Source organism: Emys orbicularis, chromosome 1 (genome assembly GCF_028017835.1).
Source record: "Emys orbicularis isolate rEmyOrb1 chromosome 1, rEmyOrb1.hap1, whole genome shotgun sequence".
In the NCBI taxonomy this organism is placed as follows: Eukaryota; Metazoa; Chordata; order Testudines; family Emydidae; genus Emys; species Emys orbicularis.
This window is the reverse complement of record NC_088683.1, coordinates 157,275,110-157,300,263: the sequence shown is the minus strand read 5'-3', so window position 1 is coordinate 157,300,263 and position 25,154 is coordinate 157,275,110. Positions and strand designations below refer to the sequence as shown.

Below are 25,154 nucleotides of genomic sequence, written 5' to 3'. Positions count from 1 at the left end.
ATTTTTGACAAATTGGCCCTTATTATTTTCCAGTAAATACTGGTATGTTAACATAATAATGGAGATGTGTAATATAATTATGATGAGTAAATCTCATATGATTCAGAGATTTGCTTTCATGATTAGTTTTGCTTTTTGAATGCCTAATAATTAGAAGTCTCTAGACCAAATAGATTAAATCAATGGTAATTTTTTTCAAATTTAGCTACCTATAGATCAGTCACTTTTAAATATGCCTGTATTTTCAGAGATGCTGAGCACTCAGCTCGCATTGACATCAGTTACAGCTGCAGGTAGAGAGGAAGGATTGTAGCAGAGCAGCAGCTCTGTTATTGTTATGGTTAAGACCAGCTTTCTGTTTAAAGTTTGACTGTTCTAAATACTCTAAAATGGTATGGTTACTTGGATTGCCTTGAAATTTGGTGCCCCTCATGGGGATTCAGGGTAGGGTCAGTGATCCAAGTTTAGAACCATTTAGCCAAGGGATTCTTAAGATACACCACAGGATGGGGGATGGCAAGAGTGGGGGTGGGAAGCTTTTCTTAAAGTTGACTTATTCTGGCAACCCTTTTTCTGTGCACAGATAGTGCAATGTTATGAGCCATGGTTTGAACTCTATCTCTAGTACTTGAGGGTTACGCCAGTAGAGTGTATGGTACCCACCAGCCCTTTGGGGGGGAAATCAGATAAAAGCATTGCTTGAAAAAGAGTTTGCTTCTCCAGTTTGGCATGTGCCAAGCAGTTCTAAAGTTCACATGTCGAACAGATTATTCTCAGCATGCATGAAGTTATGAATTTTTTTTAAGGCTGAAAATTCTGTTACTAGCTGGATAGCCCAAGGGGCTAAGCAGTCGTCCTTTACCCCTAACCTTTTGTGTCAGTTCAAGTCCCACTTACTGCAGAAATCTTGAAAAGGTCAGAATCATGTTGCTAAGATTTGTCTCTGTCAGGTGTGGTGATTTGGTTGTTTTGAGTGAAAGTACTTTGATTACCTTTCTCCTCCCCCTCCCCCCACAAAAGACATGTGACTGTTTCCTGGCAGGCAAGGGACATTTTAGTGTGGAGGAGTGGGGGGGGGGAAATAGAAATGAGAGGAGTTTGGGGCTGCATTGAGGGGAGGGGGGATTATGGGGAGTGGGATAAATGAGGATGGATGGTGGAGGGGTGAGAGGAGTTGGGTGGCTCAGGTGAAGGAGAGGGACACTGGGAAGGAGACATGGGGTGAGTTGCAGGGTGACTAGGGGAGAATGGGAGCAAGGTTGTCTAAACCCCATGTTCTCCCCTTCTGTGTGTGTGCCAGGATCTGGGGGCCCTTTGCCCCTCTAGGGCAGTCTGAGCCTCTCTCCCTGCCCCACCTTCATGTGAACTACAATCTGGGGTTCCTTGCCCCCGAATGGTGGCTGAGCCCCATTCACTGGTATCCTGTGAGTAAGTGTGAAGTGGTTGTTAAATTTCACAAGTGTGGTATTCTGTCAGGAGAGTACCCCTAAGTTTTTCAGGGTAGAGCAGATGCAGGTAGCTCCTTTCCTGTACAGTGAAAAAGCAGAGTGCAAGTATGTGTGATAGGGCTGTTTTGGGTTATCTCTTAGAGGGCAGAGTTAAGGTTACATGGGTATGTAACTTAACTCTGTATTCCTGGTTTTCTGAAGTTTGGGTTTTTCCAAACAGTGTTCTAGAAGGGCATGAGCTCTCACTGGGCATCCTTAACTGTGTGAACAAAGTTTATTGCCATTTAATACCCTTTTTTTGGTTAGGAGTGTGAAGGTTGTGGACCTCTGGAGACATGCAGATACTTATGTGCAGTGCTTGGGAGAAGCCAGTGGTCTAAGTACATGTAGGTACCAGTGATATAGGGAAAGGTAGGAGAGAGGCCCTGTAGTCCAAGTTTAGGCTGCTAGGTAGAAAATAAAATCTAGGACCTCCATGGCAGCATTCTCTGAACTGTTTCCAGTTCATGCACATGGCCAGTTAGACAGGCAGAACTGCAGGGTCTTAATGAATGTATGAGATGATGGTGTTGGGAGGAGGGATTTCAGTTTATGAGAAACTGAGGAATCTTTTTGGAAAGAAGGAGCCTATACAGGAAGGATGAGCTCTACCTAAACCAAAACGGAAGCAGATTAGTGGCATGTAAAATTTAAAAAGTCATAGAGGAGGTTTTAAACTAAGGATTGGGGAAAAGCCAACAGGTGCAGAGGAGCATACAGTTCAGACAGACATCTCTTAGGGGAGGATTTGTTAAAGAGGATATTCGGATAGCCTAGTAAAGAGGAGAGGATAGAAGTTGGTAAAGTACAGGTTGAAACTGGAGAGAAACTGCCAAACAAGGAAGACTGAAGGTAGTCAATGAAATATTGACAAATTTTATGTGTTTGTGTACAAATGCTAGAAGTCTAAATACTAAGATCTGTGAACTTGATTGCCTGGCATTCAGTGAGGATATTGATATAATAGGCATCACAGATACTTGGTAGAATAATAGTAATCAATGGGACATGGTGAGACCTGGATACAAAATATAGAGGAATGTCAGAGTAGGTTGTGCTGACGGGGGAGTGGTACTATATGTGAAAGAAAGCATAGAGTTAAATATACTAAAAATCTTAAATGAAACAAACTGTACTATAGAATCTCTATGGGTAGAAATTCCATGCTTGAATAAGAGTATAGCAGTAGGAATACACTAACAACCACATGAGCAGGATGGTGATGGTGATTGTGAAATGCTAAAAGAGATTAGAAAGGCTACAAAAAATTTCTCCCCAAAGCCCCCATCAATAATAGGGGATTTCAACTATCCCCATATTGACTGGGTACCTGTCACCTCAGGACTGGATGCAGAGAAAAAATTTCTAGACACATTAAATGACTGCTTCTTGGAGCAACTGGTCCTGGAACCCACAAGGAAAGAAGCAATTCTTGATCTAGTCCTAAGTGGAGTGCAGGATCTGGTCCAAGAGGTGAATATAGCTGAACCACTCCATAATAGCAACCATAATGTAATTAAATTTAATGTCCTTGTGGGGGAGGAGGGAAACAAAAGCCCACCACAGTAGCACTTAATGTCAAAAAGGGGAGCTACACAAAAATGACCAAGCTAGTTAAACAGAAACTACAAGGAACAGGCATGAATAAAATGCCTGCAAGCTGCTTGGAAACTATTTAAAAACACCATATTAGAGGCTCAAATTAAATGTATACCCCAAATTAAAAAAAGACCAAAAATGGCTAAACAGAAGAGGAAAAGAGATGGTTAGAGACAAAAAGGCATTTTTTAAAAATTGGAAGTCAAATGATATTGAGGAAAATAGCAAGTCAGGTATAAAAGTATAATTAGGCAGGCCAAAAAAGATTTTGAAGGGTAACTAGCAAAAGACTCAAACTAACAGCCAAAAAACTGTAAGTACATCAGAAGCAGGAAACCTGCCATACAGTAAGTGGGGCCACTGGATGATTCAAGTGCTAAAGGAGCGCTCAAGGAAGACAAGGCCATTGCAGAGAAGCAAAATGAGTTCTTTGCATTGGTCTACACTGCAGATGATGTGAAGAAGATTCCCACACCTGAACCATTCTTTTTAGGTGACACATCTGAGGAACTGTCCCAGATTGAGGTGTCAGTAGAGGAGAATTTGGAGCAAATTGATCAATTTAAACAGTAATAAGTCACCGGGACCAGATGATATTCAACCAAGAGTTCTGAAGGAACTCAGATATGAAATTGCAGAACTACAAACTTTGGTATGTGACCTATTGCTTACATTAGCTATCCACCAGTCATCTGGTACAGAGGCTGATTTAACACCAATATTTTTTTAAAAGGCTCCAGAGGCAATCCGGGCAAATCCAGGTTGGTAAACCTAACTTCAGTACGAGGCAAATTGAAACTATACGAAAGCAGAGAATTATCATACACATAGATGAACACAATTTGTTGTGGAAGAATCAACACTGCTTTTATAAGGAGAAAACATGCCTCACCAATCTATTGGAATTCTTTGAAGGGGTCAACAAAAACGTGGAGAAGGGTGATCCAGTGGATAGAGTGCACTTGGACTTTCAGAACACCTTCGAGAAGATCCCTCACCAAAGGATCTTAACCAAAGTAAGGAGCCATGAGAAAAGAAGGAAGGTCCTCTCATGGATCAGTAACTCGTTAAGACAGGAAACAAAGGGTAGTAATAAATGGCCAGTTTTCACTGTGGAAAGAAGTTAATAGCAGGGTCCCACCCAAGGATCTGTACTGGGACCAGTGCTGTTCAACGTATTCATAAAGGGTCTGGAAAAGGGTGAACAGTGAGGTGGCAACTTTTGCAGACGATACAAAAGATAGTTAAGTCCAAAGCAGATTGCGAAGAATTACAAAGGGAACTAAAAAAACTGGGTGACTGGGCAACAAAATGGCAGATATAATTCAATGTTAAATGTGAAGTAAGAAAAAAATAATCCCAACATACAAAATGATGGGGTTTAAATTAGCTGTTACCACTTAAGAAAGAGATCTTGGAGTCATTATGAATAGATCTCTGAAAACATCTGCTCAATCTGCAGTGGCAGTCAAATAAGCTAACAGGTTGGGAACCGTTAGGAAAAGGATAGAGAAAAAGACAGAAAATATTATAATGCCACTATTTAAATCCATGGTATGTCCAAACCCCGAATACTGCATGCAGTTCTTGTTGCCCATATCAAAAAAGATATATTGGAATTGGAAAAGTATAGAGAAAGGTAATAAATTATTAGGGATATGGAAAAACTCCCATATGAGGAGAGATTAAAAAGTCTGACTCTTCAGCTTGGAAAAGAGATGACTGAGGAGAATTATGATAGAAGTCTATAAAATTATGACTGGTCTGGAGAAAGTGAATAAGGAAATGTAATTTACCCCTTCATATAACAGAACCACGACGGGTCACTCAATGAAATTAATAGGCAGATTTGAAACAAACATAAGGAAGGTCTTCTTCACACAACGCACAGTCAACCTGTAGAACTCATTGTTGGGGATGTTGCAAAGGTCAAAAGTATAGCTGGGCTTAAAATAGAATTAGATAAATTCATGGAGGATAGGTCCGTCAATGGCCATTAGCCAAAATGGTCAGGGATGCAGTCCCATGTTCAGGGTTTCTTTAGACCTCTGACAGCCAGAAGCTGGGACTGGATGACGGGGTGGATCACTTGATAAATTGTCCTGTTCTGTTCTTTCCCTCTGAAGCATCTGGCACCAGCCACTGTCAGAAGAGAGGATGTGGACTAGAGGGACCAGTGGTCCAAATTTTTATGAACTGGACTGGGACCCAGCAGGGGTGTAGTGAAACGGCTTTCTGGCACTTTTGCTGCATGGGGGACAACATTAAGTGGCATCCTCCACACAGCGTGTGCAGGTGTAAGGTCACACAGAATGGAGGATTCCAATTTGTAGCATTTTGTGACCTTGCACATGCCTGAGAGGTCATGCTGTCAGGTGCATTCCACTAGTGTACAGCCCATTAAGGACTGAAGAACTGGGTTTAATTCCCAACTCTACCACATACTTCACATGTGATCTTCAGTAACTCAATTAATCTTTCTGTGCTTTAGTTCCCCAAAATAGAGATAAAGGTGCTTCTGTTCACAGTCCCTGCTCCAAAGAGCTCACAATCTTGCAACATGTTTGTATAGTGCCTAATACAATCTTGGTTGGGGACTTTGGGTGCTACTGTAACACAAATTATAATAGTACATATACTCCGTATTTCTGAAGATCAGACAACTTTTATTTAAGTGTCTAGATGGATTTAGGTGCATAACTTCAGACATCCAAACTTGAAATATTTGGGCAGTATTTCTTGATATAAGAAACGTGTCCCAAATAAACCATATAATCTAGAGGCAAACAAAGAGGATTACCTTAACTCTATTCTAGGAGTATAATTGAAAATCTCATGGAAATAGTCTTGTCTGTGAGCCTTATTATTATTTGACGTTTATATTGCAGATGCTCCTAGAGGCAATCTAGTTTTGGAGCTCTGTTGTACTAGGTGCTGTACGAACATACAGAAAATGCCAGTCCCTGCCCCAAAGAGCCTGCAATCTAAAAAATAAGTCTGACACCTATGTCAAGTGGGTTGGGATGGGAGGGTGGAAAACAGCGTAACAAAAATAATAGGATGCTCACATTTCTTAGTAAACCACAGGCAGTACTTCTCATCTTTCAAATGTTTTGCAAACACTATCAGATACCATCACGAGATAGGTATAATTAACTTTATTTTATAGATGGAGAATCTAAGGAACTGAAGTAACAAGAGTTATTCCAGTATTTCCTTGTCTGGCTTTTTACAGTGCTATGAGGACAGTCTTCTCAATTTGTTAGTCTCTAAGGTGCCACAAGTACTCCTGTTATTTTTGCGGATACAGACTAACACGGCTGCTACTCTGAAACCAGTCTTCTCTGTAGCATTCTAGTACTTCTGGTTTAGGTTTCAACTGAAGTGATGGTGGTGGTCAGGAAACTGAGCTGATTCCACTTTCATGACCTCAGATGTTCAGTTCAAGTGTGGATGATGGTTGGAGTGGCTGCCTTTTAAAAATCTGTATCAGTTCACTCATTTTCTTTCAAGTGCTTGTCTATATGTATTCCACTTCCGATGGACCTGCACTTCATGTGCTCATGATAAAAAAAATCTTTTGACCAGCAGTGTGCATTGGCCCATGCCTGTGTCCTGCATGCCCTTGTTCCTCCCCTCCCCCACCTCAAACCTTGGGTCATAAAAGATGGAGCAAGGCCAACTGACCCTCAATTCCTTCTTCCTGCCTGTGTCTGCAAGATCGTACCAAGAGACCAGGGTTCCTGTCTCTTGCATTTGCATTTCTACACTAGTAATAGTATATAGTTCTTTACCATAGTTTGGATTAGTTAATTAGCTAGTCAGCATCAGTTTACTTTCTAAGTTTTAGTTTGGTGACATTTTTTGTAATTTTTTTCTTCACCTGTGTGACCCAGGAACTTGTTGGTGCCAACTGGCAGAGGGCACAGGGGTGCATCGGGTTGTACAGGGATCCCCTGGGAGAAATATATGCATAAATTCACCAAAGAGTGGCATGTAAAATCTCTACCAAGAGCCAGTAACCCACTTATTATCATAATCATTGCAAAATGTATGTATGGATAATATTTAAGGAGTATGTATCTGTACTGAAATAGATACTTAAGGTCTTGGAGTTAAGGCAGATCACCAGGAGGTCACCTACCTCCTGCTTCAAGGAACCTTTCTGCGGTTACAGACAGACGTTATCTCACTGTCTGGCCATTTGTGTAGTGTATGCCTCACAATGTATGCCTATTTGCTACTTAGCCAGGGGCTAATCTACAAGAAAGGAAATCTCCAGGATGAAACAAACAGCAGCAGGGGGTGCCCTGGTTATGAATAAAGACACAGGATTGTTCTGGTATACATTGGGGTGCAAGGAAACACACACAATCCTTCATCTAGGAGGCAACTGACAGCTTGCTTGTCTCATGAAAGGAGGGTTACAGTCAACCTGGCTGTAAAGCTCTGCAAGAATTTTGTGTGAGCAATACTCCACAAGACATGAATATATTGTTAATTAAGCCTAGGCTCTAGAAAGTGTATTATGATTTTATTTTATATGTAATCATTTGTTTCCAATACTTGTACTTGCTACTACTTAAATGTCTGCTTTGTTAAATAAACATATACTTGTTTTCACTGTAAACATATCTAAGGCTTCTGAGTTAAGTGGAGTGGTGATCTGAGGTAGAACTAGTAAACGGGGGTGCACTGTTTCTTTGGAAGCAGTGAATCTGAGTACTGCGACTGTCCAGTGAACCAGGGACTGGATACTCCAGGGAGACGCTTGGAAGACTTGAGGGTTGGGGTGTGCTGATTGTTAAACTGTAAAGTAACAACAGGGTTGTGAGGCCTGGAGGGGAGTGCTTGTATGGCCAGTGGAGTTGGGGAGCTGACCCACTGCAGGCACAAACAAGGCTTCCTCATGCTAAGGCCAGGTGGTAGTTAGGTGTCTCACAACATCGGGTGCCTTTGGAAAGTGTCACAGCCTGGTACCGGATATTCAGGACTGATTAAAAATCTCCTGGTTTTAAGATTTGTTTGTCATGTCCCCTCAAGGACAAACACTCAAAATGTTTGTTTTGTGTCTGGGAGGAAATTGAGGGATTTCTCACTGAGAAATGTACACTATTTGTTTTGATTAATGTCTGTTTTCAAGCATCCCTTGCTTTTAAAGCTTTCTCCTTTATAAGTCCATGAGGTGTGCCTCAGATTCTGGAAGGCAGGATCCCTCAGGCTCTGAGCAGTCCACTGCAAAAGGCTACTACCTCTGCCTCATGTGCTATGGCTTCTCCTTCATTTAAGCATTCTTCTGCTGATTCTGTTGTCATTCCCTCCTGCCACCCTGGAAAGAGGAGGTCTGAGCACTGCTCCTCTAAGGAGCACATGTGGGGCTCCATCTAAATTTCTGCTAAACAAGAGAGGCAAGTCTGATCTTTTTATTTTAAAAAAGAGTAAATAAGGCGTAACCAAGGTTCTTCTGTATTCATAAAGACCCTGAATTTAGACTCTTGGGGGGCTTCTGGTACCAATTTAACTGGAACCATCTACTCCACTGCCAACTACCCCTAGCTTCCTCTTGGTATTAATACCATGAGCATTGAACTTCATGATGCCCAGAGATCTCATTGTATCAGCCCTGCCAGAATCACTCTCCATACCGGAATTGTCCTCTGCATCGACTAGGAATCTCCCCTCTTCTCCCAACACTCAGACTCCAACAAGGTCTACTCCTCTGCAAGAGTATTTCTCCTCTTCTGTCTCTGATATTAGTGAGAGTGGATCACCTTCCTGCTTTCCAGAGTGCAACCCTATGACCCATACTATTCTGGTCGGGTCATAGCAGGCATAGGGAACTTAGGGAAGGTCCTCCGACCTGGTACCCTGCCACTCCTGGCCACTTACATATTACCTATATGGTCCTAGCTCTTGGCCTTAGTAGGCACCTTGAAGCATTCATAAAGCATGAAAATATAGCTCCTCTGTAACATCAAGGCCCAGATCACCCTCACTACAGGTCTTGCTCAGGACATAGCAACAGTCTTCTCATCTCTCTGTGGCAGAGTCTGTGCAAGCCCAACTTTCAGAAGAGGAGCATCTTCAACAGCAGCTTTCTGAGGTGATTCCAGCTCATATATCCCCACTGCCACATGAAGCTGTTGTGCCATCTTCCTCCTTTCCACCATATGACTATAGGGATAGGGCATTTCAAGACTATTTTGCAGGATGGCAGGAGCACTGGAGATTCCCATAGCGACAAACAGGCCCATAAATTACTGGACATTTTACATTCCCTTTTGAAGGAAATTAATTCTTTGGTGCCAAAACAGATAATGCACTACATACTTTAAAAGTTTCTTGAACTATGATGAGATCATTGGGCATTCACATGACTCAGCCCAGAAGAAAATAACCTAGATATCAAATGCATTCTAGACAACCTTCTGCTCCTTCATTCTACAAGCCTTATCAAAGATCACCTGAAACTCCCAGAAAATGACAGAAATTCCACAGGAGACATTTCCCCCACTGTGACTTCAACTACATAACCATTGCCATCTTCCAAGACATCAGTTTGACGGTTACTTTGAGAGCTATTGGGAACTACTCATTCAGGATCCATATCCCTTCCCTATCACGTTTGGGATCATTGGATTTATTTTCAGGAAGCCTGGAACAAGATTACATGGACCAGTGTGTTCTAGAAAGTATACCAAAAGTCATTCCATCCAGTGCCAGGAACTTCCTAGCCCCTTTCACCTTCCCTGTCCTTCTCTTCAGGGACCCCTCTGACAAGAGACTATTCCATCAAGAGAATATATCAGGAGAGGTTCACAGGGAGGAGGTTTTTATTTCCATTACTATCTAGTGCCCAGGAAGACAGGAGGCTGGTTCCCCATTCCAGATTTGAGATCTGAACACCTATGTCCACCACTTGAAGTTCAGAACTGTGACTCTGGCTACAATAATTCCAACCATCTATACTAGTTTGCAGCTCACGATTTCCAAGATGCCTCTTTTCATATTTCCATCCACCCACATACAGGAGATACCAACAGTTGGTAGCTGGGAAGACACACTTCCAGTACAGAGTGCTACCTTTTGGTTTGTCAGCTGCCCCTGAGTATTTACAAAACGTTTGGGCATTCTAGCAGCACATCTCAGGGGATGTCTACACTTCAAGCTGGGGGGTGTAATTCCCAATTTAAGAAGACATACCCTGTTCTCGCTCTGATTGAACTAATGCACTAAAAATAGAGCATAGCTGTGGCTGCATGAGCAGGGGAGGGGCTGACCATGCCAACTATGTACCCACCTGAGACGCTAGGAACATACACCGGTGGCCAGCTCCTCCCACTGCTCACATTGCCACAGCTACACTCTATTTTTAGTATCAGAGGGGTAGCCGTGTTAGTCTGGATCTGTAAAAAGCAACAGAGTCTCCTGTGGCACCTTTAAGACTAACCGATGTACTGGAGCATAAGCTTTCGTGGGTGAATACCCACTTCGTCAGGCGCATGTAATGGCAATTTCCAGAGGCAGATATAAATATGCAGGCAAGAATCAGTCTGGAGATAATGAGGTTAGTTCAATCAGGGAGGGTGAAGTCCTCTGCTGGCAGTTGCGGTGTGAACACCAAGGGAGGAGAAACTGCTTTTGTAGTTGGATAGCCATTCACAGTCTTTGTTTAATCCTGATCTGATGGTGTCAAATTTGCAAATGAACTGAAGCTCAGCAGTTTCTCTTTGGAGTCTGGTCCTGAAGTTTTTTTGCTGTAAGACTACCTTTACATCTGCTATTGTGTGGCCAGTTAGGCTGAAGTGTTCTCCTACAGGTTTTTATATATTGCTATTCCTGATATCTGACTTGTGTCCATTTATCCTTTTACGTAGTGACTGTCCAGTTTGGCCAATGTACATAGCAGAAGGGCATTGCTGGCACATGATGGCATATATAACATTGGTGGACGTGCAGGTTAATGAACCGGTGATGTTGTAGCTGATCTGGTTAGGTCCTGTGATGGTGTTGCTGGTGTAGATATGTGGGCAGAGTTGGCATCGAGGTTTGTTGCATGGATTGGTTCCTGAGTTAGAGTTGTTATGGTGTGGTGTGTGTGGTTGCTGGTGAGAATATGCTTAAGGTTGGCGGGTTGTCTGTGGGCGAGGACTGGCCTGCCTCCCAAGGTCTGTGAAAGAGAGGAATCATTGTCCAGGATGGGGGTTGTAGATCACTGATGATGCTTTGGAGAGGTTTAAGCTGAGGACTGTAGATGATGGCCAGTGGAGTTCTGTTGGTTTCTTTCTTGGGCTTGTCTTGTAGCAGGAGGCTTCTGGGTACACGTCTGGCTCTGTTGATTTGTTTCCTTATTTCCTTGTGCGGATATCGTAGTTTTGAGAATGCTTGGTGAAGATCTCCACATGGACTCCTCCTGAGGGTCGAAATGACAGTCTGGACCTATACATAGAATGCTTCCGCCGACGTGCACAGGCAGAAATTGTGGAAAAACAACATCGCTTGCCTCATAACCTAAGCCGTGCAGAACGCAATGCCATCCACAGCCTCAGAAACAACCCTGACATTATAATCAAAGAGGCTGACAAAGGAGGTGCTGTTGTCATCATGAACAGGTCTGACTACCAGAAGGAGGCTGCCAGACAACTCTCCAATGCCCAATTCTACAGGCCACTTTCCTCAGATCCCACTGAGGAATATACTAAGAAACTGCACCACCTACTCAGGACACTCCCTACACTAACACAGGAACAAATCAACATACCCTTAGAGCCCCGACCGGGGTTATTCTATCTACTACCCAAGATCCACAAACCTGGAAATCCTGGACGCCCCATCATCTCTGGAATTGGCACACTCACTGAAGGACTATCCGGATATGTGGACTCTCTGCTCAGACCCTATGCCACCAGCTCTCCCAGCTATCTCCGTGACACCACTGATTTCCTGAGAAAACTACAATGCATTGGTGATCTCCCAGAAAACACCATCCCACACACAGATGGAAGACAAGCTGTCAGGAACAGTATCCCTGATGATGACACAGCACAACTTGTTGCTGAGCTCTGTGACTTTATCCTCACGCACAATTATTTCAAATTTGGTGACAATATATACCTCCAGATCAGTGGCACCGCCATGGGCACCCGCATGGCCCCACAATATGCCAACATTTTTATGACTGACCTGGAACAACGCTTCCTCAGCTCTCGTCCACTCACGCCCCTTCTCTACCTACGCTACATTGATGACATCTTCATCATCTGGACCCATGCGAGGAGACTCTGGAAGAATTCCACCACGATTTCAACAGCTTCCATCCCACCATCAACCTCAGCCTGGACCAATCTACATGGGCGGTCCACTTCCTAGACACCACAGTACAAATAAGTGATGGTCACGTTACCACCCTATACCGAAAACCCACCGACCGCTATGCCTACCTTCATGCCTCCAGCTTCCACCCCGGACACACCACACGACCCATCGTCTACAGCCAAGCACTGAGGTACAACCGCATCTGCTCCAACCCCCAGACAGAGACCAACACCTACAAGGTCTTCACCAAGCATTTTCAGAACTACTATATTTTAAGTAACTTACACAGTTGGGGTTCTACTATGCCATTAAAGGAATATAGACTTGCAATCTATAGAATAGCACATCTGAGAATGGGGACAGGTGGCCTAGTCCATTGATGTACCATCATTTCAAGTAGCTAAATCCAGTTCTGAACAAAGAAATGTTCACTAATTTCAAATAATCTAATTTTGGTTACTGATTTTTTTTAAAGATTTGTTTCACATGTGATATCAACAAATTCAACATTTGCATCGTGGCAAGCAATAAAAAATGAGAATAATATCCTAATCTCCTCTAACCCACAAGCCTCCTTGATGTCTATGCCTAAAGATACTGTTGCAGGGTAAAAGGTGTATTGTTTCCAGTCATGTCTGAATATATATTTTTTTAATTTGAGCCCAGAAGTTATGAATAATGTGATGCTCCTCTACATGGTGATTACACTTACAATTTTTGAGCAGCCTGAGAGTAAAGGGTGATTTTCAGTGGCTGACAAAACAGACAAATCAAAATGGATTTTTCACAAGGACATTGAAAGGCACCTCTGCCAAATGTTTATGTCCTATCTCCACCCGCTTCACTGACAGAGCTGTTTATAAAAACTTTTGGAATTTTTTTTAGCGGGGGGGCGCTTCAATTTTTCAGCCTCAAATATAGATGAGCAACTTTTGCTGTAACTTTTTATGTTGGGGTGTGTGTGCGCAAAGAACGATTATTTGGGCAGAGACCAGGCCTAGAAAAAGATTGGGGTTCCTGTGCACTACTGCAGTACAAATAATTAATGTGTATTTTGGTCTTCGGGCACTAATGAGGCTCCTGTGGCTTGTTCGGGCAGGAGAAGAAGCTGGTTGGCCCCTGAAGAACATCTTAAGACTCACAGGGGAAGTTTGGGTTGGGTTTATCTAGGGTTACCATATTTGAACTTTCAAAAAAGAGGACACTCCACGGGGGGGTAGCCCCACGCCCTAGCCACTACCTCCCACTTCCCACCCCCTGACTGCCCCCCACAGAACATCCAACCCCCACCCCGCTCCTTGTCCCCAGATCACCCCCTCCCGGGACCCCTGCCCCTAACCGCCCCCCGGGACCCCACCCCCTATCTAAGCCTCCCTTCTCCTTGTCCCTGACTGCCCCCTCCTGAGACCCCCCCCCACCCTAACTGCCCCCCTAGGATCCCACTCCCTACCTGTCCCCTGACTGTTCTGACTCCTATCCACACCCCCGCCAGATCCCCGGGACTCCCACACCTATCCAACTGTTCCCTGTTCCTGAATGCCCCCCCGAACCCCCAACCCATCTAACCCCCCCACTCCCTGTCCCTTGACTGCCCCAACCCCTCTCCACACCCCTGCCAGGCCCCCCCAGAACCCCCGACCCATCTAACCCCCCCCGGTCCCTGCCCCGACCCATCCAACCCCCCTCCCCGCTCCCTGTCCCCTGACTGCCCCCCGGGATCCCATGCCCCTTCTCCAACTCCCTCGCCCCCACAACTATGAAAGCTAAAAACTTGCCATAAAAAAAAAAAAAAAAAAAAAAAACTGAGATTGTCACATAATCCCATAACTTCAGAAGCTGGGACTTTGAGAAAAACACCAAACATAGCAAGACTGGCAATAAAATTGTGATTAGTGGCAAAACTGCATTATCTGTGCTCTTATATGCTGCCAATCACAGTGCTCCTTCAGCTCCTTTATGCTAGAATTCATTCATTCGTAAAGCAAAGTCTAGGTTGGTGTTTTGCATTTATCACAGCACTTGTTCATTAGAGATAGATTGTGCCCTTAGGCATAGCTGTGAATAAGGGTCTTTGCATTAAAAAGCTGCACCATCCCAGGAACATCCCAGGGAGGAAGTGTGATTCAGAGAATCACAATTTCCCCCACATGCATGCACTCCCCTCTTGCTCCAAGGGGAGGGGGAAAGGGAGTGATTTACCTCACCTTTGCAAGGTTGCAGTTGACTTCCCCATGTACGTTCAGCTTAGAGCAGCGTGTCTGGCTCCACGCCCCAGGGAGCGCCCGGCGCTGCCAGCAAGGCGATCTGAAGCTGCAGGGCAGAGGGGGAAGCGGGGGAGGGGCTTTGGCTGCCGCTGCCAGACCCGCCCCCTCACGGAGCGTGCAGCCTCCCCCAGCGCTGCCGGTGGCGATCTGAGGCTGCAGGGGAGGGGGGGAGCAAGGGAGGGGCTTTGGCTGCCGGAGAGGCCCCAATCCGAGCGGCTCAGTCCGGCCCGGCCCCGCTGTCAGCCGCTTTTCGGTCTTTAAATAGCCGTCCGGGGGGAAATCCCAGACATTTTTAGATGTTTACAAATTCCCCCCGGACAGCTATTTAAAGACCAAAAAGCCGGACGTGTCCGGGGAAATCCGGACGTACGGTAACCCTAGGTTTATCCCATGAACCTCCTAATGCCTTCTGGGGTTGGGGAGGACTTTGTTGGGCCTCCAACAAGCTTAGGTAGAAGCTTATGGTGGGGCTGTGAACCTTCTGGTTCCTGGGGGTGGAATTTGTGTGGCCCTGACAAACTTTCTAAAGTTTTATTGACTAGAAGTATAGAATTGACTATACTTGCAGTTCAATATTAAGAATGTTCAAATAACCAAGATCAGCCAAATTTATTGTCTAAAGACAAAGCAATAATGTACAGGAAAGAAAGACTTCATACATCACCAATCATTCTCTAGAAGCAAATTCTCACAGCGTGTTCAGTTCACCTTATACAGAACACGTGCTTCCCAAATGCCTCCTTAAACTAGCCATCTTTTATAGTATGGCTGTTTACAAATTACACAGCACAGTTCATTCCACTTAAACTTTTAAGTTTAACTAGCCAGCTTTGTCTTTGGTGCCACCCTGTACTTTCACATCTTCCATTTTGAATATTAAATTCCAAATGTTAAGGGTCATGAAGATACTGCCTAATACAAAGCATTCATACATATTGCATTATTTCCTTGTATCACATTGCACCTTTTTCGTAATGCTTGTCTATCTAGTTTTTGAGAATTTCTCTATTTGCCTAAGTCAAGTGCTGAGCTATGCTTGTCCCAGAGCATTGTGGGATATATGACTTAGCATAAATGAGCAAGAATAAGCATTGTACAATTCAGCGTGATCACCCAGTATATATATTTTATATTAATACCAGGCACATAATACCTATTAATGTGTGCCGGGCGGGGGTGTATAATCTGTATGCACCAGTTAACAGTTCACAAGTCCTGGGGGTTGGAGAGCCTGTTGATGAGCCTTCTAAGATCTGTGGAAGGGACAGGGTGGAGCTTGAGGATCCTTGCACCCCAGCAATCTAATGCTCACAAGGATGAAGGGCATAAGCCTTTTAAGGAGTTCATTATTAATCATGTTTATTATGCTAGTGCCTAAAAAACAACCAAGCATGGGGCCCATTGTGCTAGGCACTGTAGAAACACATTGTAGCAAACAGTCTCTGACCTGAATAATTTACAATCTAAATAGACAAGACAGTCACAGGGCAGGGGAAGGGTGTGATGCAGAAGCAGAGTGAACAGTGTGGTGGCAGCAAAAGACATGTTAGTTTCATTATAATTTTTTTTAGGTGGGTTCAGTTTAGGACAGGCTCGCCTAAATGGAAAGAAAAGTGAAGGGAGAGAGGATATTGAATGGAAGGAGGGTCAGGAGGACAGGGCAGGGGAGAAGAGTTAGGAGGATTAGGTGCAAAGTGAAGCTGAGGTGAAGAGACTCTGAGGGAATGGGAGAGAGAGAAGGTCAGAGTTGGAGCAAACAGCCAATCAGTGCAGGGGAGAGGAAGTCAGTTCTCTGAATGTCCAGAGCAGGGGTTCTCAAACTGGGGGTCATGACCCCTCAGGGAGTCGCAAGGTTATTACATGGGGGGTCGTGAGCCATCAGCTTGCACCCTCAAACCCCACTTCTCCTCCAGCATTTATAGTAGAGTTAAATATAAAAAATGTGTGTTTAATTTAAGGGGGAGGGAAGTTGCACTCAGAGGCTGGCTGTGTGAAAGGGGTCACTAATGGAGAAGTTTGAGAAGCACTGTTATAGAGGATAACAGTATTGCAGGGGGATATATTAGAAGACCTAACAGAACTTTTAAAATTGCATTGTCTATGGCTGATATAGGATGACAATGCACAAACTTATGCAACATTATCTGCTCAACTAGAAACTGCTTAACAATATCATTCAAAATAAGAGACGGTGGAAGGCTGTCCCTCATCCAGGTTAGATCTGAATTGTGTCTACTGACTGAGCTTCAGCGTGACATGCAATAAGTCTAAATTAATAACTTTTGATAGGTTTATGAGGCTAGTGGACCCAAAGTTAATGCTATATTTTTTGCTGGCTTTACATGATCTTTCTTGCTTTGGCCATTGGTACATTAGTTCAAGTAACACCCTGACTTGTACAGGAAAACTGGGGGGGAAAAAACATGTTGTATTACTCTAATGGGATTTAAATTTGGACTTGTTAAGACCTGCTATCTGTTCTGGCTATATTTCAATATTCAGAGCCCATAATTACATTTTGGTACCTTGATCCCTCTTATAGGGCAATAGCTGGGAACAGTGTAGAATTCTATTATCTGAACTATTTATTTTGGCTGAAATATCCATCAAAGGTTTCTCTGGAATCTAATATGATGTTTGAAAAATGAAAGACTAAAAGAGTGTCCTAAGAAATATGAACATTCTGTTATCCTTCAACTGTCTCGAGAGTCCCTGAGGTGATTCTTACACAGTATTCACAGTGGTCAACAAGTTTAAATTGTATCTTCCATTTGTAAATGGAAAAGTCAACCATATATTTCACCCACTGTGAGGCATGTCCTTGAGCTACATTTCGATTATTGCAGCTTTTGCTATTGTGCCAAACATTTAATACATTCCAGTTATAATTTTTTCCATAACTAGGGGACTTCTTATAAGAAATGTTTTTGTTCTGTGGTTTGTTCTTGATAAAAACACAAAGAACAAAAAGTTTCAATGCATTTTATTGTCAGAGCAAAATCCCAGATTTCCCTTTAAATCTGGTCTTGTAGTGTTTTGTCAATACTTAGTTTAAAGTCACTGTCATAACACTTAATCCAGGAACAATAGAGAAATGTTGCCGAATCATGCCTTTGAATTACTTGAGCAGTGCTACCAAAACAAAAAATGATTGCCTGCCACCAACTCACATCAAATTTAATTTGCCACTTATGACAGACTGTTTTCTATTATGACCCCAACATAAAAAAGTCTATAACAGATGTGGCAGACTGTTTCTGAATGGCCAGCAAAGAAATTCTGTATGTCAAGAATGATAAATTAACTATTTAATATCTCAGTATTAACTGTTATATGTTGCTTCTATGCTACATCCGGTGTGCTTATTATATACAAATATAGAATATGCAGGAGCACATCTGTGCAAGCTGTTTTATCAAACTGTTCTCTGCAGCATGCTATCCAAGTTGTATAAAATATATAAAGTCAAAAATGACTACTGACATCTGAAGAAATATATGTGTTAAGGCCTAATTCTTTTCTCAGATATATGTCATGTATATTTGGAGAAATTACTTTGACTTCAAAATATTCAGTGCAAGTCAACAAGTGTAACTAAGAGCAGAATTTGGTCCATGATCCTGAAATCTTTAGGTGAAGCTAATTACAAAATTAAATAAGTAAACAGCATAGAACACTTACAAAATATAAGAAAAGAGGATGTCAAACTGAATATTGTCATTGAGATCTAGAGAAACTGATATATACCTTTCATTTGCCTGGCAAAATGGAATATAACCATGATTTTAATTATTAGCTCTAATTTTCTTTTGCTATTGTTTCAAATATTTTAAAAGCAGGTGCCAAATTGATTCTAGGTACAAACTCAATTGTCTTAAGAGGAGTTAGCCAAGAATGAATTAGGATCTCTGTCATTAACTTGCTTTTAATACTGCATACATATTATCATATGGCTAGATAAAGATAGATAAGATATAGTGTCCTAAACTTAAAATTGCATAACAGATTTTTTAAAATGAGAAATGCTAAGAAAAAAGTATCAATTGGTCATGGAGAAAAATCTACAATTAATTTCATCAGGGAGACGAAAATCCTATATTAGCGCAATCACCATAACCCTTTTAATATTTTCCCTCAAGGGAGAAGAAGATAATATCACTTCAAAGAATGTGTCATATATAAATAAGATAACTGGAATCAGTGCTTCATTTTCCTATCCAAATTGCATCTGGATAATTATTGTACATTTCAGCTTCCTACATCTCTACATGTGGTCTCAATTTGATAGATTTTTTTCCCACCAGTTTATTTATTTTACTGTTTAGTGTTATTGTGTGCTGTTAAAAAACAGTAGCGACAGCATACTCCCAAGTTCCTTCATTTACAAGTGAAGCATTAAAATATAATTTATTTCATATGCCTCCAATACAAAAATAACACTTTCTTGCTATACTAACCTTTACTCTTGCAGTATGGTGAGTCATAGTATTAACTATTCCACACTTTCAAATACTTGAGTGCAAGTTTAACATTAATTCTAATTTTCAAGTCTTTTCATTTTTACTGCTTACTTGAGAGGCACATATTAAGGAAAAGTGTTTCAGTTGTAATCCCTTTAAAAAGAGAATGAAGGTTGCTAAAGATTTACGCCTCAATCGGCACATTATGGAACAAGCCATGAGGCCACCTTCAGCTCCTGAACCCTCTTCAGATCATCTGGCCCCTCAGAGGACTTTTGTGCCACTATGACCTGCTGATGTGGAGCCACACTCTGATTCTTCTCTAGGGAGAAGAAGAGACCACTCTCCTTCATTTTCTCCAGCAAGAAAGAGGTTTCATAAGACTGACCGTAGCCTCTCCAAGGCTCAAGGAGATTCATATTCCTCATTGAAGAGAAGTACTGGCCAGCACTGAGATTCCTTGAGTGCTCAAGATAGAGCTGGGCTGTCTACCTGCCCTCTCGTACTGAGGCAGGATCATTCCAGCATTGTACCATTATCTCTGGTGCTGTCCAAGAGACAACTGGTGAGTCTGATCCTGACAACCTTACTCTCAGAACAAACATTATCAACCCCACAAGCTTTTCAGGCAGCAGCGAATTGAACTCTGCCTCTCTGTTTTGGACTTGCCTTTGTTACAGGAGTCCTTGACTATGCTAATGTCATTGTTATCCCTGGGATCTGTATCGATACCCTAGGGATCCCTTGTCAGTAACTGTTCCATCTTTGGCCCTGGAGACAATTTCAGCCTCTGGTATGGTCCAGATATATAGATGTGGTACCAGTTCCTCCTTCTGTACTGATGCCCTTTCTGATGTCGAGTTAGTTCTGCCTTGGTGACATTACCAGTACTCAAGGCTCCTGCTGCTATATCTATGTCTGGACTGCTGCAGCCTCTGTCCTAAGCCCCGTGCATATTTACCAAATGCATGACTGTCATAGCAGCATGCCTCAGAAAAAGAGGAATTAATGTCTTTCTTTACCTAGATGTCAGTTTAGTGAGAGGCAAGTCTAGAGACCAAATCCTCTATCATGTCCAGTTTGCACTATGTCTCTTTGATCATCTGAGTCTGATTTTGAACAAAGGAAAGTCAACATTAATTCCAACACAAAAAATTGAGTTAATTTGGTGCCCTACGAGACTCTGAGTTTGAGAGCTTTTCTACTGAATTAGCAATTTTAAGCAATTCATCGCCTGTGTCTGTCCCTCCAATTTCATCCTTCAACTACAGTCCGTGTATGCCTGAAGTTGCTGGGTCATATAGACTTACATAGTCCAGCATGCGAGATTGTGTCTTCATCTTCTTCAAGACTGGTTGAAGTTGGTTTATCTCCTGAGTTGTCAGTCAATGGACAGCCTGGTCCATCTCTGGTTTCCACCAGCCATCCTGGAGTCCCTAGAGTGGTAGACAGATCAGATAAATGCATGTAAAGCTGTTCCCTTTACCTGTCTTCCACCAACCAGGATCATAGATACCAATGCCTCCACAGTAGGTTGGAAAGCACATCTAGGGACATTGAAAGTCCAAAGTTTGTGGACAGAACAGGAAACTTCCCTTTGTATCAATGTCCTGGATCTGCAAGCCATTTACAATGTGGCCAGTATTCTTTCCTAAGCAATCAAATGCATATGAACAGCATTTTCAGACATTGGATGTGAGAGGATGCTTGCATTCTATCTTGTTTCATTCATCGCCTCGACTTTTTATCTTCTATGCAGATAGGATGAAAGGTCAGGTGATCTCTGCAGAGATGATTTCCAGGTGTATCACTTCCTATATTATGATGACATGTGGGGTAGCTCAGACCACTTCCCCACAGAGACTGCTGGCTCATTCTGGGGGCCCCAAGTGGCTTTGATCACGTTCCTCAGTGATGTTTCTATATTGAATATTTGCAGGGCTGCTATCTGGTCTTCCATAAATTCTTTTACCAAACACCAAGCTATTACAACTGCATCTAGATCAGATGCAAACTTTGGGAAGGTAGTTCTGTTTTTGGTCTTTAAGTAGAATCCAAGCTCCACTTCCTTTACTGGTTGTGAGTTACCATGTGAGTTACCAGGAGGCTGGACAGTGTGCTGTGTAGTCAGATCTCTCAGGAGAGGGTGCTAGGTAGTGGATCTGCAGCCTGAGAGTGTGCCTAGAGGTCCCAAGGCAATGGCAGTGTCTGGACTGTGATCAGATTCTGGAGGCTTAAAACACTTGGGACCCAGCTGCCAGATCCCCTCAGAGCAGTATGGCGAGTGGCCAAGAGGGGGCACTCAACTGGACTTGTGACAATGATCGAGAATCTGTACTCTCCATGGCAAGCTGGGCCTAAATTCTGTGGCATTCTGATGTGGTAGGCAGGAAATTCTCTGGTACTTTATTTAAATTTTAAAATGGAGGTTTATAGTGAAGTAATATGAATTGTACAGCATGGTAGCCCCTTTGTTAATTATTTTTATATTAAATTCTATTTATTTTACACTGTTTCCACATTTTCAATTTCTGATATGCTAGAGAATATAATGAACCTTTATCTCATAGGTTCCCAACATATTTTATGAACCATAGTTAGAAATCACTCCCATCAGTCACTGAAGTTTAGCCACCTTTGGAGTGGAATACAGAAGCATGCATAACATTACACACTAATTTAAAAGAGGAAACAAAAATACTAAGTCTAATTCATAGATTCCAAGTCCAGAAGGGACTAGTGTGATCATCTAATCTGACCACCTGTATAACACAGGCCATAGAACTTCCCCAAAATAATTCCTAGAACAGATCTTTTAGACACATCCATGGTGAACCTCCATTGAGGTGAGTAAAGTTTCAGGTGGCCAGAATTTGTTCCAGTGTAATCACCCGAATTTATGGGAAGGAATTTAGATAGACAGCATGTTATTACTCATATAGATATGTGGCAGGTCAAAGGGGCTAGCACCCCTACTTTGTGGAAAGAAGAAGGATCCAATTAGGAACAAAATGTAGTGGCACTCTTCTAAGCTCCAACCACAAAATAAGTTCCACCCACATGAGATGCTGCTTACAGTAGATTGTTCGGTTGTTCAAAATATGGTCAGGCATTCTCTCTGGGCTCTTTGGATTTGTCTCCTCTTCACTGAAGTCCTGCTATACCCATGGGGTCTTCAGGGTTCTGAGGAGTTGGCTTCCCCTTGGTGAGGCTCGTATACCTCACTGGGCTGCTGGAGCTTGGCTCTCCCTTGGGCTCCTTCTTGACTGAGAGCTGGGGGGAAAAAGGTGATGTCTCCCAACCCCACTCGCTTATGGTGCCAAAGTGAAGATTGTGCAGATCCTCATAATATGATCTTCTCTCTCCTTTCTTTCATGCTTTGAACAGTGAGTTAGCACTATTCACATTTAAAATAGTATCATTTATATCTGAGCTAGCACCCATTCAGCTGAATGGAGCAGGTCACATATCTCAGAGCTCTTGTTTCAGGTTCTGTATACAAAAGCAGATCGATTATACTCAGTGCACATTTTGAGGCTATTTCAGTGACTAAAACAGCTAGAGCCTTACTATTTTTTAAATTAAAGCTTGATTTCTGGAGAACAAGAGGCAACTTGAAAAAGGAGCCGGTGTGCTATTTGCTGCATATCAGCTGTATCCAAGCCCTGGAAAAGAGCTTTGGAATCTCTAATTACTGTAAATAGCAGGAAAAGGAAATCTGCAAAAGAAGCCATCTCAAGCATCACAGCATATGCTAGCATCCTTTTGCTGGGATACTGAAGAATTGTAGAGATTACCTTCCAAAGAAGACCCATAGAGGAAGGCGGGTCCAGTGGGTAGGGCACAAGCCTAGGCTGCACTAACCCTGGGTTCAGTTGCTTGCCCTGTTATGGACTTCCTGTGTGATTTTGGGTAATTGACTTGGTCTCTGTATCTCAGATCTCCATCTATAGTTCTATACAGTGGGGATAACAGCACTTCCCTACCTCTCAGGGTAAATACATTACAGATTGTGAGAAGTTCAGATACTATGGTAATGGGGGCCATATAAGTATGCTTTTAGATAAATAGAACCAAGTGCAAACTGATCCTGTGATGTCTGACTTCTTTTTCAGAAAAGTCTGAAACAGTACTTCTGAGAAATAGAGCAGTTATCACCTTCACTCAATCAGGATCCTGTAGACACAACCACAGAATTTGACATTTTTCCAACAAGCCACAGAATTATTGCAGTCACATGCTTGACAAGTAGTTTTCTGTCTCCCTGCCCTTCTAGGACCTGCTGTCATCTGTTTCTTGCTCTCCATTTTTCCCCACTAGGAGAAGTTATTTGGACTTCAGCACATGGTCCCTGCACTGTTAGTAGCAGGGGTCAGAGAGCCAGAGCTGCAGTCCAGCTTGCAGCCAGGGAGCAGGGGACCCAGAGGTATAGGCTGGTGAGCTAGGCAGCCTGGAGAATGGTACAAGAGCTGAAGCCTCGGGCATCTGGGAAGATGAGCTGTTGGAGCTGGCTTCAAGTTCCCTGCTTCCTTGGCACACACAGGGGAACAAGGTTTTGAGCTGGACAGTATTGCAAAAGCTTAAGTCGTGAGAGTGGAGCTGTGCTGCTTAGTGAGTATAGTCAAAAAACTCATCCTCAAAAATAATCACTACCAGATTTTACACTGATGAGTTTTTTCAATAGTGAGCCATACTTGTGTGTGAAGGCAGGGTGTAGGAATGAAAGATGTTTCATGGCATTAGGATAAATTAATGTTGTAGGTAGATTTAGGGATGTTGTTATAGAATTTGGGTATTACCACCCACATAATGTAGTGGTTGTTACCCCAGAATTTGGTCCCTTTGTGCCATAAAACACACAGGGCCCTGATTAGAGTTTTCAATTAGAGCTCTGAAACTGTGTACATTGCTGTTGTCTTTCATCTTCATTGTTTTTGCTTCACTGAATCCATGTGTTCTTAATGCCTTTTTAAAAATTCCCACTGTCCCATCACTTCTTGCTGAGCCTGAATTCAGACAATAATTGCAGTTTATCAACTGAATCCTGTACAAATCCCACTTGTGTTTTTGTTGTGATGTCTCATTTAGGGAATTGGGGCTTTTATGTTGTTGGTAAACAGGATAGTACATATTGTTGATTCCTGCTCATTTGAGATGCATTTCTTTTAACAATCCATATTTATATTTTTTGCTGTTGAGAATTCATTTTTTTCCTTTAGGTTTCTGGTACTTCCAGAAATTTTATCAAACAAATTCTCCCAATTAACTTTCATAAACAATTGCTTTGTTCTGGACTCTTTCACTCACTCTGGCCATTTTTTACTGACCGGTTCTGTTCTTTGGGTACAGGATAATAAAATACTACAGTTCAAACATCTTTAAAAGAAATGATAGTTGCCGTATTTTTTTCATTAAAATGTGTTGCACAAACTAGACTTGTGCCACATGCAGAGACTAAGATATGTGCATAAATAAAATGCAGTGACTTCTCATGCATTTGGTATGGCAAGGAGTTTACAGTGGGATACTGTACTGATGATGTGTTTGCAGTCATGTGCAGCATGTCCAGCCTCTAGAGAGCCATAATTTAAATATTATCTAAAGTGAGAAAATAACTCCTCTCCCCCTCCCTATGGTACTTTATTGGATGACCTTGATAACTTGGCATAGCTATTATCCATCTTTCAAGTCCAAATATTGATTCTTAACACTGATCCATGCTAGACATAATTTATGCCAAGACTCTGAATCTAAGCTACTGCCTGTATTGAGAGTGGGAGTTAAAGGAGGAACTTCATACGAGTAGCTGTTCCCAGCTGTGCCTGAGGAAGAATGGGCCTGGAGGTATACTGGGTGGTTTCCTCCCGTGCAGGCCAGGCTCCAGTGTGCTCAGCTTTCTGAGACCTTTTACACCAGGAGTTCCAAGATCAAGTTTATGCTTGCCCCCTTCAGAGGAGTACTGTTTACCTGCTCTCTCCCAACCTTTTCCACTCTCCCAATGCACCTGTGTAATGCAGGCCAAAGTCTAG

At 42.6% G+C, this 25,154-nt stretch overlaps 1 protein-coding gene across 3 annotated transcripts in view; it reads left to right on the top strand.

Annotated features, from left to right (window-relative positions):
• Positions 1 to 25,154, top strand: part of STXBP5L (syntaxin binding protein 5L) — a 392,773-nt gene that overhangs the window by 161,853 nt on the left and 205,766 nt on the right. The gene's annotated exons all lie outside the window — the stretch shown is intronic.